Source organism: Pyxicephalus adspersus, chromosome 3, assembly GCF_032062135.1.
Source record: "Pyxicephalus adspersus chromosome 3, UCB_Pads_2.0, whole genome shotgun sequence".
NCBI lineage: Eukaryota > Metazoa > Chordata > Amphibia > Anura > Pyxicephalidae > Pyxicephalus > Pyxicephalus adspersus.
In genome coordinates this window covers 41,678,993-41,692,111 of record NC_092860.1, presented here as the reverse complement: position 1 = coordinate 41,692,111, position 13,119 = coordinate 41,678,993, and the positions used below count along the sequence as shown (strand labels likewise).

Sequence of the window (13,119 nt, the reverse complement as noted above, 5' to 3'; positions counted from 1 at the left end):
AAAACAAATCACAAATATCTATGTCATGCAACAGGAACCTTTCATGGTTAGTGTAATGCTGCTAGGGGCTTTGTATACAAATATATGGATACAAAAGGAATATTCCCTGTATTTCGAATATATACTTTAGATGAGAACTAATGCTGCCAAGTGGAATTGATTTAAATAAAATGGTTTTTTAAATTAAAAATTATCAAGGTTTTCAAAACAAGATATTCACCTGACCTCAGCAGCTATGCTTATTAGTAAACCATGATTGCCTTAGGGCGGTTATAAAGTTAGACTTGAAAAGCCTGACAATAAATACAAGTGACTCATTTATGATAATAAGCAAGTAAACTCAGTCACCAAAAGTATTGTCATATATTTTTATGATGCGTGCTAGCATGAAGCTCTTTTCCACTTTTTATTTCTTGGAATCCAGTGGCTTTTTGAAAACCGTCTAACAAAGTTAGAGGCATTACTGACTCAGCAGGGGATTTTTAGGAGTTTCCAGAGGCAGTTGCTATTCACGCATTTGAGCTTGGAGAAATATTTACTTCCTCGTCCTATATAAAGAGATGAACATTCAGAAAATCACAATATATATAAAGCTGGGGAATAATTGTTCTGGTATTATCAAGCTTCCAGATTCTTCTTTCATCCAGTGGTTGACCATTGACTGCTGAGCTTTTCTTTCTGATCCACAAATTGTAATCCAAGACTGGTTAAGGGATCTGAGTCTCTTTCATTTCAGCAGGTACTGTAACATCAGGTTATATTTTTGTCTGTTATTATACTTGTCTGTATACTATAAAGTTGCTATGCTGTTTTTGAAAACTGGTGATAGACATTTGATGGTAAGGTTTAAACTTAGAGCAAAATATTATGATACAGGTTAATAATGTAGGCGTGGTGGGTAAAATTGTCACAGCTAGACTATTACTATATAATGAGGATTTGTAGTAAGGAATTATGGAGGATGTCATATAGATAGCCTTTTCTTAAAAATACTAGTGCCCTGGCTGCTATGCTGATACAATAGCTTTAGTGCTTTTAATGTTAGGCTTATACCAAGCAAATTTCTAGTATTTTCAACATTTTGATTCATTGCATATGAACCATCCACCTATTCAATAATTAACCTGTATTCATGAAACAAATCAATATGACCAAACATACATTGCCCAATCAGTTTTTCATCAACATTCTATTTAGATGTCAGTTGATTGTGGCATTCTTTTATTGTCTGATTATATATTTTTGCTTATTCAATCAAAAATATTTAATACTGTAAAGTGTATACTAAAGCAGTGTTATTAGAACTAGTCCAAACTAGTTAAAATGTTTAGGTAAACTGGCACATCACAGGTTTTTTAATTATTTTTATTGGAGGTGTTCTGCAACTGTATTCAGAACCAGTTTTAGAAAACTTGACTGGAATAACTGTTATGTGTAAAATCTCCTAATCATTAGAAACATTATTCTGCCCCAGGGTCAGTGATAGCAATAAATATAGAAGTGTCTGTAATCAATTAATGTATTATTTGCACCAATGTCAGTTGTCAGTGGGTGTAAAAAACGCCCCAGAGTCAGCGGTCAGTGGGAAAATTAAATGATGCGGCATCACTTGTAGTAATGTAATTTCAATAGGTGTAAGAAATGCCCATGTGTCAGTGGTCAGTGAGAGGAAAACATTCCCTGCCTTCAGTGGTCAGTGAGAGTAAAGCTACGTACACACGTCCAATGGTTCGCGCCTGATAATCGGCTCAGGGCCAATATCAGACGGGAATCTGCCGTGTGTACAGCGCCCGTCGACCATCGTCCGAACCATGGACGATGGACTACGGATGATCCTAATGCAGGGGAAAGGGGAGAGCACGCAGCTGGGTGCCCTCGTTCTCCCCCTCCCCTCTCCATAGAGCAGAATCGTGCTCTATGTACATGGATCGTGCAGTCCTTAGTCGTGGGAAAGGATAGTGAAAGATCCTTTTCAACGACTATAAGTGCACGTGTGTATGCAGCTTAAAACATTCCCTGTGCTCAGTGGTTATTACTATATATTCAACATATTGAGAATTATACCCTATATGTCTTGGAGATGCTATGGGTGACACCACTGGTTAGACAAAAGAATCTAAAACAGTGACAGTGACATACAACAGTTCATTGTACATACACATAAACAAAAAAAGGTAAACAATGCACACAACTGATCTTTTTTATCCACTGTATATAAACATAATAGCCAAATAGGTGATAAAAAAACAAAGTGATCTCACTGTGTACAAAAAATATCTGGTGAAATGTTCTTACTTGTTCAGAATTTTGTAATAATAGTAGTAGAAGAATTTGTACTACACAACAAGAAACTCCCAAAAAAACCCCTACATTATTCAGCAGTAGAAAAGCTGGATTTTTTATAAGGTGTGATGCTTGGCATGTCTAGACACATTTGGGGAAGATGTTGTGAAGTCATTGCATGCCTGCTGCACCCCAATAACAGGTAACATTAACTAAGGCTATGTACACACGTGCAATAAATATCGTTGGAAACGAACGATTAACAACCGATCGTCCGATAATCGTTAATAAAAAAAGTGAACAACGATGCAGATGAACGAGGAATGTTGCTGTAAGTAAACGACCGCCCCGGTGGATCCGATAGAGCTATCTATCCAGTACATGTCTTTTCCTGCATCCTTCAAACGATCGTATCTAGTGTGTGTACATTATTGGTGGATTATATTTGAACAATTGTATCATTACAGCATGTACAGAACCGTGCAATGCGATTGTTCAAAATAATCGTTGATTGGTTGTTAATCGTTCGTTTTCCAACAATAGCTTTTTTTTAAGTGTACGTAGCAATAAGAATTGTTTGTAAACATTAATGGCTAGTAATAAATGAATGTCAGGTTCACATTCTATATATATTCTCCTCTTATTTGATTCCAACCTCACCTAAGCAATTCATTTGACAAAGTCGAAATCAATCAATCAACCAGATTTGGCCTGCAAGGTCCTTTTTTTTTTTTTTTTTTCCCCCATGGAATTTCGAAGGTGAATTGCATCTGGCCCGCCTGATACTACGTATTGCAGCGAGTGATACTGCTACTACAATTCCTGGAATCACTTGCATCACTGCGTGGCCCGTTGTTCTGTTCCGTTCTGTTAGACACAAGTAATGTCGGGAATTGTAGTCTCGGCATCACTCGTGTCCCCGCCCCCTTCTCAAACATTACAGGCAATGGCAATGGCAAAAGCAAAGCAAAAAGCATGTCTATAGGGAAGCTGGGGATGTCTTTCTGTGTGGGAAGGCTCTGTGTAACAGTGGGGAGTGGGGAGGGAGGCAGAGAGGGCAGCACATCATTCCCCTATGACAGGTAAACTAGCTTTCCTGTCACTATAGTCTTGTAGTGCAATGTCTGTGCAATGTTCTGCCATTCAATGTCTCATTAGCTCCAGTCACTTCTGTGTCATACTCGGGATATATATAAAAATAAATATATGTTTAACATTTTTATTGTTAGTAGATCATTTTGATTTAAACATTTAAAACATTTTTTTGGAGTTTAAAATAAAAAAAAAAAATCTTAGGCCTCTTTCTCTGTTGTGGGCTTGTTCCGGATTGAGTGTTGAGCAGGACCTCTTTGTTTCAGTGTGGGAAGGTTTTGTATCTGGTGAGAAGGAGAAACATCAATTTTTTCAGTGGATTTCGGGTTTGGCACCTGACTTGGTCTAAGTTTTTGATTTCTTTGAGATAATCTTCTTGTCATGGATCATGGGGAGGGGGGAAGGTTTACCAGAATGAACAAATAAGGATAAGGACAAGGGACTAGACCTTTAACGGCTAGGGAGAAGGAAACGGTCACAACCTACGGACACCCTAACCTAGCCCTGACTCCTATCAGTATAGATATCCCCTGAAAGTGGGAATAATCATACACTGGAACCTAAGCCCTAGTTTCCCTGAATTGCCCTAGGAATAGTGACTGGGCTTGAGATTACTGGATCCTTCCCTGATGAAAGAACCAGCGTCTCCCTGAGGCCTAGTATCAACATTAGAACAACAAAACACCAAAAGCAGTTCAACTTATTTTAAATAGCAAATTGAGGAGCAAGAACCCTGAAGAGGACAACACACCACCTCTTCACATCCCGGGAGTGAATATCAACCAGATAACCTCACGTGCAGCTAGTCTCACAGATCTTCTAACCTCAGTCATGGAAGGGACCGTGGCAGAACCCCCCCTTCTACGGGTGGCCTCGGGACACCCAGGACCGACCTTATCCGGATTAGCTCGGTGGAAGGCTTTCACTAGGCGACTAGCATTAACCTCGGTCGCTGGAACCCACATTCTCTCCTCCGGACCGTAACCCTTCCAAAGAACGAAATACTGGAGGGATCTGCGGAGAATTCGGGAGTCCAGTATCCTGGTGATCTGAAATTCTAGACTACCGTCCACCATGAGAGGAGCAGGAGGGAAGGAGGTTCCACATATCTCTTCAGCAGTGATTTGTGGAACACATTATGAATCTTTAAAGCCTGTGGAAGTTCGAGACAAAAGGCAACCGGGTTAATAATGGCAGAGATCTTATATGGACCAATAAACCTTGGACCCAACTTCCAAGAAGGTACTTTCAACTTAATGTTTCTTGTGGCCAGCCACACAGAATCACCCACTCATAGGTCCGGAACACTCATATGTCTCTTGTCAGCCATACGTTAATACTTGTTGCCCATCTTTTTTAAATTATTTTGAATATTCCGCCAAATAGATGACAAAGAAGAGCAAAGTCTTTCCTTTTCAGGAATGCCTGAAGTCTCAGTACCAGAAAATGTGCCAAATTGCGGATGGAACCCATATGCCTCAAAAAAGGGCGACTTATTAGTGGACTCATGGTCCACAATAGCCTACGGTTATTTATGGCAAACACGGCCAAAGACAAAAATGAAGACCACCCCTCCTGATTCTCTCTGAGACAAAACATCTCAAATAAGTCTCCAGATTCTGGTTAGTGCATTCAGTCTGTCCGTTCGACTGAGGATAAAAGGCAGAAGAGAAGGACAAATGTACCCCCAGGCGAGTGCAGAACGCCTTCCAGAACCTGGAAACAAACTGAGTACCCCTATCAGACACCACCTCAGAGGGAATACCATGTAGCTTCACGATGTTATCAATGAACACTTGTGTGAGGGTTTTAGGATTAGGTAGCCCTGATAATGGTATAAAGTGCAGCATCTTATTGAAGCGATCAACAACCACCAAGACCACCGTTTTTCCTGAGGAATTGAGCAAATCTGTGATAAAGTCTATGGATAAATGAGTCCACGGTCGGGATGGGATAGACAACAGAAGTAGAGATCCTGAAGGCCGAGTATGTGTCACCTTAGCACGAGCACAAGTACTACATGCTGACACATAGCCCTCAACACATTTACGCAACCCCGGCCACCAGAATCTACGAGAGATGAGATCAACCGTGGATCTGCTCCCAGGGTACCTAGTAAGAACTGAACAGTGATGTTCCTTGAACACCTTGTGACGCAATTCAGAAGGGACAAACAACTTCCCCGGAGGACAAGAATCCGGTGCATCTCCCTGGGCCTCCAACACCTCTGTCTCAAGGTTGGGATAAAGGGCAGATATTACTACCCCTTTAGACAATATCAGACCGGGATCTTCCGAATCACCCCCCCCAGGAAAGCCACGCGACAAAGTGTCTGCCTTGACGTTCTTAACCCCAGGGCGATAGGTGACAATGAAATTGAATCTGGTAAAAAACAACGACCGTTAGGCCTGTCTTGGGTTCAGACGTTTAGCCGACTCCAAGTAAGCCAGATTTTTGTGATCGGTAATTACCGTAATTGGATGAATCGCTCCTTCCAACCAATGACGCCATTCCTCAAAAGCTAACTTAATGGCCAGCAACTCCCTATTACCTACCTCATAATTTTTTTCTGCAGAAGAGAGTTTCTTAGAGAAGAAGGCACATGGGCACCATTTACTAGGAGAAGGACCCTGCGACAAGACTGCTCCTACTGTGGGTGTGACACATCTGGTTGCACCAGTATAGGAGCAAAAGCAAAACACTCCTTCACAGCTGAAAAGGCTTGTAATATTCGAACCTTTCCTAGTCATGAAAGAAGATGAAAGTAGATAACCCAGGAATTGCACCTCTAAGGATCTGTAACACTTGTTTCACGTGTTCCTGATGAGTCACAACAATCAGAGATATTTTCTCATTAAGGAGGGCTATTTCAATACCAGGGTCCCCAAACTGAGTTTGCAAGCTGGAAACCCCCTGGGGGCCACTATCATGGCAATGAACATTGGGGAACTGCCAATTGTCTGTGTGCTGTGGTGCCCCTTAAAGTTCACAAAACTTCAAGGCTGGGTTCAGGTTGGCGGTAAGGTTGCGGTACAGTTACCCCTTAATCGTGCCATGGAACCCTGCCTAGGGGGAGATACTCACTGCCACCTGAAGTCAAATCTACAGGCGCTGAAGTGCAAGGGACTGAGCGGTTGGCCAGCTAACTGTAACGCATAGCTGGACACCTACATTCTGTGACCCTCAATGACTCTGAAACAGAAGGATATTGGCAGCTGGAAATGTGGGAACCAGTAAGTAAATTCCTTATGTCCCCCCCTCCTTCCCTATTAAAATGGTATACCCATCATATTATGCTACCCTGTCACACATAGTTATCCCTCTCTCTATAAATCCCTATGTAAGAAAAAGAGAAATGTGATTGCAAGTGCAGGACTTTTGTGGCTAACTACTGCCTAACATTTCATCTTTACGGCGCCAAGAAAACACAAAAAAACAAGAAAATGCCAAGAAAACACACAAAACACAAAAAACTATACTTGTCATACTGTGCTACATACCCTGTCACACATACCACTGCAACTTACCTTTTGTGAACCCTAAATTCTCTTTACCAGCTATCACACATAGCTGACCACTTACCTTCAGACAGAGCTGACCACCTAATTTCTCAGGAATGGGGAGATGTAGGGACCTGAAGATGATCCAAGAAGGATCCATTGCAGAGATTCTTGATTCATCGATACTTTTATTTGGTGCATGTATGTTACGGTAACTACGAAACCTTTAGATTTAATTTTAAACTAAAACGATTCTATTTTTAAACATAGTTCTTTAATGTTTACTTGCGGCACGTGAGTTCTATTACAATGTCAATGTCATGTGGCCCCTGGATAAAAAAAGGTTGGGCACCACTGGCATATATGGTATAGATTGCATTTATTTAAAAATTTTACAAATAAACAATAAACAAATAAACAATAATATTTCTAAAATCTTACAAAACAACATCTAGTAAATACTATAAGAACTTGTAAATAGACATGTGAACACAGCAATGGATCACCCCAAGTCCAACATATGCATGTACATGAATGTCTGCTTTTTCAATGGAATCTGAAGGCCATTTAACTTTAAAAGTAAGAAAAATTGTTTTGATCAACATTAGTAGTCCTTCACAATATTATTTGCAGAACAAAGTATGTGATAAGTGAACCCCCCCCCCCCCCCCCCAGAAAATACTTCAAATCTATGTCTAAATCTCTGGGTTTACAGTAAAAATCTTTCTATCGTAATAGAGGTAACTATCAATGGTCAATATTTATATTAAATTATATCAATGTCTAGAGATAAGCACCAAAGCCAGAGCAAAGTTTTGGAGGACAAACAGTACAGTAATAAACTTAGAAGACTGTGCTCCTTATAATGGTTAAAATCCAAATACAATGGCCTTCCAGAACATTGAATATTGGAATTCCAGCCTGATCAGATTCAAAGAACCTTCCAAGATGCTGGGCTTTCCTATTAACTTTTTTTCCCTTCCTCCTGTCCATGAACAGCAGCCTACTCCTAATAGATTATTACTTCACTTTAGATTCAATTTGGATAATTGTCATCTGAGATGAATAGTCGTAATCATCTTAGTTGAAAATCTTGCATGTGTGCATTGGTCCCCCAATGTTGATCAATGAACAATCATTACGCAAGGAGGACCACAGTGGGGTGTCGCTCGCTCATCACTTTGTCTATCTATAGAACTGAATGGTGCTGTGTGTACAGTGCTTGTTTGATCTATTGTCATTGTCATTTATTGTATAAAAGCATAAAACACATATTAAAGTTTACTGAATTACATTATTGCTTTTAATATAATTCTATAATATTTATGTTTTATGAATTATTTTTGAGTATATACCATGTTTTATTTAGATAACTAGTTAAAAGCATCTCATAGCAAAACATTTTATGCAAAATAGTTTTTTTTCTTTTTCTAACTGAACTATAAATAAATAAATGCTTCCTTTATCATTTTTGTGATTTAGAAATATAGAAAGCATTTATAATAATTATAATAGATAAAGAAAAGCTGAGCTCTGGGAACTGTGACAAAAACAGAACATGCAGAGGGCAAGGACAGGCATCAGTGTTATTTGTGATGACACTTTACCCATCACTGACTGTGCCTTGTCCTGCATGGTGTCTGTCTGTGGTGGCAGACATGTTGGTAGAAGCAGAGCTTTACTTCCTCATGTCAGAGCCTCCAGCAAGTAGGACAAACAGCACAGCAGTGACATCACCAAATCTCACTTCATATTACCTTAGTCTAGGAATTAGAGGCAGCAATACCTTAGATTCTCCTTACATATATACATTATTTATCTATGAGGCTGACACATACCAGGAAGTACACTTCTATTTTTCAGGATAAATTCACAACAAAAGGTACAAAAAATGTATTTTAAATGGAAAAGGAGAGAAAAATGAGTGTACACAAGTTGTCTGGTTTTAATCCACAGTGACATATCTTCCCATTGTATCTTGCATTATATGATGTCTCTTTTCAGACAGAATACCTTTTGACTGTAGATCATTCACCATATTATTAGAGGCCAGGTCCATTGGCAGACGCCCCCTTCTGTCTGAAAGATGAATATGGGCTCCTCCATGGAGAAGTGCAGTCAGGGTTTCCAATGATCCATTTCTTGCTGCACGGTGAGCTGGGGTTGCCCCAGTCCTGGAATGCTGGATGTTTGGGTTTGCACCATGAACCAAAAGAAGTTGGGTCATCTTTGGACATTTCAAATCCGCCACCTTTATGATGGAAACAATCAATTAGATTATGTATTTAGACCTCAATTGCTTGCTGTGAGTCTGTTTGGTCAGCCAGGGAACATAAACTATACAGAAGAGCAACATTCATGTATAAGGACAGTTAGATAAGAAATTAAGGACAGAAATATGTAAATAAGCTGATGTATTAATGAAAATCAAACAGCTATGGTCAGGGTCTTGTTTATCTCACCAACAGATAGCATACAAAGAATAGATATGATTCATTACAATAATTGTGGAAACCTCAACAGTAGGGATTATCTGGGCATGCAGATACAAAGTAACTATATTGGAAAGAGTGCTGATGTGGTGTGAGAAGAACCAGAGAGGGTCCAATCACCCAGCCCACCTAGGACTGGGGGACTAATGTCCTCTACCACAAGTTAGCTCCATATATCCACAAAAAGGCTGTATTAAAACAATAAAATGCAAACACTGACAAGCAGCAAAAAGAAACCATGGTGGGCTGCTGTTATATGAGGTGAGAGTTGAGTGTAATTATATTTTGTCTAGAACAGGGTTTTAAAACTTATCTCCGGGTTTATTAACCCATTACCCCCTTCCTTATATCATGGCACCTTTTCATCTTGTGAGTTCAGGTCCACTTTAAAATCCAAATCAGTCCAAAAATCCAAATCAGTCCAGTGCCAAAAGTACTAATACAGTGGGTATAGAAAATAATCACTCCCTTGTGAAAATATTCACATTTTTTTTGCTTTCCAGATAAAAATAAGGACACACACAATATAAATAAATAGAAAATTAGTTTAGGACTATGAGATGTGTGCCCACTCTTCTTATTGTTACCAGGTTTTCCAGTGACAACAAAATAACAATTTTCTGACATAAATGCAATGGTGACAATATTTTTGGCTATGACTGTACACTGACCTTCTCATCAAATTTCAATGAGCAATAAGATGGTATTTTCTGTGTGCCAGCATGCATTTAACCTTTGTATGTCTAATATGGTTCCCCTAATTTAATTAGTATTTTAACAATGGAAAAAAGCCATACATTCTCCTATAAAATCCTTCATATTATGGATGGCTTTTTTTCTAAATAAACGTTTTATGTAGCAAAGACAGGATACAAAACAAATCACTAAAAGCTAATAATAAAAGACAAGGCAATGTGACTACACCTGGCTGCCACCAGTCTTGTACTCACCTGGATAGCCCTGTGCCCTGGGGAGTCCATGCCTCTGGGTCTAATCCCACCCTGAGAAGACCCCTGACTCTCTGTAAGTCTGCTGAGATGTATATATTGGAATCATTGCTATAGGAGTATTTCCTTCTAGAAGATTTCTACATGCTGTACATATTTTAGGTACAATCCTGCTGAAGGAAATGTTATACTTTACTGTTCTGTATAGAGATGAGCGAATCGAAGCTGATGAAGTGGAATTCAATCCGAATTTCAGGAAAAATTCGATTTGCAACGAATCCGAATTTCCTCGCGATTCGTTGAAACGAATCACAATTTTTTCTAAAATGGCGGCTACACGTTTGAGGACATGGGGCAAGGAATTCTGGGAAGGCGGGATGACCCATAATGCCATGCATGCAGCCAATCAGCAGCCAGCCAGCCCTGTGATGTCACACCCCTTTAAATAGCCTCAGCCATCTTGGATTAAGACATTTTACCGAGTTCTGAGTGCAGAGAGAGACATGTGCAGGCGCTAGGGAGAGTGTTAGGAGAAACCTAATTGTGGTAAAAAACTGAAAAAACATTTTATAAGTGCAGGGAAAGGATAGGAAGGAATCATTTCACAGCATCTTAGTGCAGGGAGAGACGTCAGAAGGCGCTAGGGACAGTGCTAGAAAAGCGATTTACAAGTGCAGGGAAAGATTATTTGGGGATCCAAATAGCCATTATACAGCTCTGTCATTCCATCAATTTATATATCTAGAAAAATATAAACGCACTTCATTGTTATTTGTGGTCAAAGCGTTTAGTGACGTATTTTAGTACAAAAATACAAATATATTCTCAGTTCACTTCTGCGGTAATATGTGGTGAAAGCATTTAGTGACGTATTTGAGTACAAAAAGAAAAATATATACGCAGTTCGCTGTTCCAGTTATTTGTGCTAAAAGCGTTTAGTGGCCTGTTTCTGTACAAAAATAAAAATAAATTCGTCACTTTTAGGTGTGTTTAAATTTGCTTTAAATTTATTTATTTAAAGTAAAAGTATGTCAGGCAGAGAAGTGGCAGGCCATAGAGGAGTGGCAGAGGCCTAAATGTTTCTGGCGCAGGCAGCTTAAGAGGGCGTGTCAGCAGGAGTCGCAGCGAGAGGACTGAGCTCCCAGTGTCATCTAACAGTCGTGTCTTGACCAGCAACCCAGCTCTTCTTGATTGGTTAACTCGGTCATCCACTTCATCCCAAGTGACATCAGACACCCCCAGCCAACAGTCGGTGGGTTCGTCAGACACAACCCTTAGTTGGCATGGCCTGGGAGCAGACCCTGTGCCCTCACCTGTCCTCAACTTGCCTCTGTCCATGCTGTTCCCTCAGCCACAGAAATATTGTATGCTGTGGGCTCAGCTCCACTATACAGTGAGGACGAGCTAGTAGAGGACAGTCAGCAGCTACTGCCCAGCCAAGATCTGGAGGAGACATCCGCCGCTTTCTCCGCTAGGCGGGCAAGTAGTAATGAGGAGAGTGGCATGGGATGTGGTGTTGCGAGTGGTCAGGCTCCTGACCCAGAGACCGTTGAGGAAGACATCAGTGACCTGCATACACTACTCGATGATGATGAAGCCGATTGCACTTGGGAGTCGGGTGAAGAAGGGGCTTCATCGTCATCAAGAGAAGAGGGTGGCAGCTTGCCCATGAGGCAGCGGCTGAGCCAGCAAGGTGGTAGCATAGCTGGTAGTCAGCAGGGTGGCAGCAGTGGGAGGTCGGGAGCCAAACGTGCCCGGGGTAGACCACATGCCTCGCAGCAGCCTACCTGCCCGGGAAGTAATGGTGCAGAGGTCCACGGAGGCAGCGGCGGTAGCAGTCAGTCAGTGTTGGAGGGAAAATCACCCCAACACCAAATGGCCAAATGGCAGTTTTTTGTTAAGCCATCAGAGGAGGTTAACATGGCCATATGTAGAATATGTGGACAGAAGGTGAAGCGTGGCCAGGGTGCCAATGTTGGCACCACAGCCCAGCGTCAACATATGCAGCATCACCATAAAGTGGCCTGGGAGAACCGTGGCTCCGATGTGGAGGTCCAGCCTGCCGCAGCAACCGCTGCATCACCCAGTGGCACGCACCGGCTTTCAGGCAGTCAAGGCTCCACCACCTCAGCCGAAGGGATCTGTATGTCATTTCCATCTTCTGATGGTACAGATGCTCCTGCTCCTCCTACTCCTCATCAGTCATTTCATCAGCAATCGATCACCGAGCTGTAACTACGATCAGGGACAATGCCTTAACGGCCCACTGGGTGAATGTGATTCCTCCACAGCCACACCAGCAACCTGGCCAGGTGACAACGCTTCCGCCTCCACGTCCCCACCCCGCTGGTCTTGCAACAACGTCCGCCTCTGCCTCCTCATCCTCCACCGTGTCCCCAGCCTCCACTGCACGGACAATTCACAGTGCCCCTCGAGCATACCACATGTGCAGGGCACCGCAGTGTCACGCTGTTCTGCCCCTGGTTTGCCTGGGGGAACGGAGTCACACGGGAGGAACTGCTCTATGTGATTCATAAAGTGATCGAATCATGGCTTTCTCCGCAACAAATCAAAACGTGACATTTCCACCCATTGGAATTCCACCTTCCATATGTTGGACCGACTATACGAACAGAGAAGGGCCATCAACCAATTCTTGATGATCCAAGCGGATAGGAGTACTCCCATGTGTAACTTTGATGTCAGCCAGTGGCAGCTACCGTATTTTTCGCCGTATAAGACGCTCCGGAATATAAGACGCACCCAATTTTAAAGGAGGAAAATCTAGAAAAAAAAGATTCTGAA

The 13,119-nt window shown here is 41.5% G+C and overlaps 1 long non-coding RNA gene across 1 annotated transcript in view; it reads left to right on the top strand.

Moving 5' to 3' along the window:
* Positions 1-218: 218 nt before the first annotated feature.
* Positions 219-13,119, top strand: part of LOC140326067 (uncharacterized) — a 55,166-nt gene continuing 42,265 nt past the window's right edge. The window contains exon 1 of the long non-coding RNA XR_011919775.1: positions 219-739. This is a non-coding gene — a long non-coding RNA (uncharacterized lncRNA). The remainder of the gene's footprint in view (positions 740-13,119) is intronic.